The following is a 1616-nucleotide window of genomic DNA, read 5'->3' as shown; positions in this document are numbered from 1 at the left end:
ACAAAGATTTGTGGAGGGAATCTCATTTTCCTTTCCCCCATTATTTCCTCTTTCCTTTCTCAGAAAGCCCCATAGCCTCTTGTCTTTTCCTGCCTCCTCCTCTCCTTCCCACCCACCACCCAATCTACCTCTATTTCCTCTAGTCTTCAGTTTTATTTCCTTCCTCTGGCAGCCTCTCCCTGGGAAAAATCTGGCTGAGTTACACAGTGCAGGCCACTGGGCAAGGCTCAGATATGCAGTGCCGGCTGAGCACAGGTTAGTGTAGTATGGAACCTCCAAGGACTTGTGTGGGTGTTATGTATTGGGACTGGAACATTCCAGGACTGTTCTACCAGAGACTGGCTGAGCTTGGAGCCCAAGAACAATAGCCCACCAGGACTCTGGAAGTAACCAATCAAGAAGTAGTGTTATATAAATAGCCTATGGTTGGGAGTGGGGTGTGTTTGGGTGTGGCAATTGCATGCTATTTAAACTGGGCTGGGGCCCTGGAGTTCAGTCTTGTTCTTACTGAAATAGATTAATAAAGTAGAGCTGATCACTAGACTTGGGGTCTGCTCATCCATGGAACCCACTGTTTAACAGAGGAGAACCTCTGTTTCCCCTGTATCCCTTTCCTCACACTATTTTCTCTTTCTCTCATCCTGGGTTGGATCCAATCACGCCTGCTGTTGTTGTAATTACCTGCTATTGTCATTATCACTCCACTTTCCAATAAATAGGACAGATGGATTCCCATTCTAGCTGTATCTGACGAAGTGAGCAGTGACTCACAAAAGCTCCTACCCTGCCATATATTTTGTTAGTCTTTAAGGTGCTACTGAACTCTTACTCTTTTCTACTGCTACAGACTAACACAGCTACCCATCTTGATCTATCTCCATTGTATATTAAGTAATGCCTTGTGAGGAACTCCAACAACATATACATTTAGAGGAGTTACCGGTATTAGTCTGTTGTTGCAAAATAGTAAAAACCCCAGTAGCACCGTTAAGACTAACAAACTTGGAGAAACACTTATCTCTTCGTTTATTGTAGCATAAGCTTTGGAGAAACACTTATCTCTTCCTCAATTTGTTAGTCTTAAAGGCGCTACTGGGCTTTTACTATTTTGCAGCATATACATTTGTTACTCTGCTCGTATCTTCGCCTTTTCATGAGTGTGTAGCCTCAGTAAACACAGCCACCCCATCGTCCACCGGCATCTAAAGACTAAACCGCGTAAAGTTTTGAGAGTAAAACAATGTGGAGGAGACATTTCATAACGGCCTTCTCAAGAAACAGAAGCGAGCGTGATCCAATCCTCACCGGGCCACGCCTCCTCAGTAGCTCCAAGCCCGCCCCTAAACCCACCCCCTTACCTGCCTAGGAACGCTCGCTTGAGTCGCGCTGACAGTCTCCATGGAAACGCGACTTGTTCGTGGAGGCCTCGAGCGCTTCTTTCCGTTCGATGGAAGCCTCCAGGAGGTTGAAACAGTTGACGAGTGACGAAGGCTCCAAGAGGGCGCTGCGTGTGATCGAGCTTTACAGTAACAGAGGGGCAGGTAAATTTCCAGGTCGTCTGGAGAGTTGAAGCGAGCGGGGGGAGGTTGTCGGTGTTGTTGATGCCCGGTGACTGA

This window comes from Gekko japonicus, unplaced genomic scaffold, assembly GCF_001447785.1.
Source record: "Gekko japonicus isolate JY-2015 unplaced genomic scaffold, Gekko_japonicus_V1.1 scaffold787, whole genome shotgun sequence".
Taxonomy (NCBI): Eukaryota; Metazoa; Chordata; class Lepidosauria; order Squamata; family Gekkonidae; genus Gekko; species Gekko japonicus.
The sequence above is the reverse complement of the archived record's forward strand: the minus strand, read 5'-3'. Positions refer to the sequence as shown.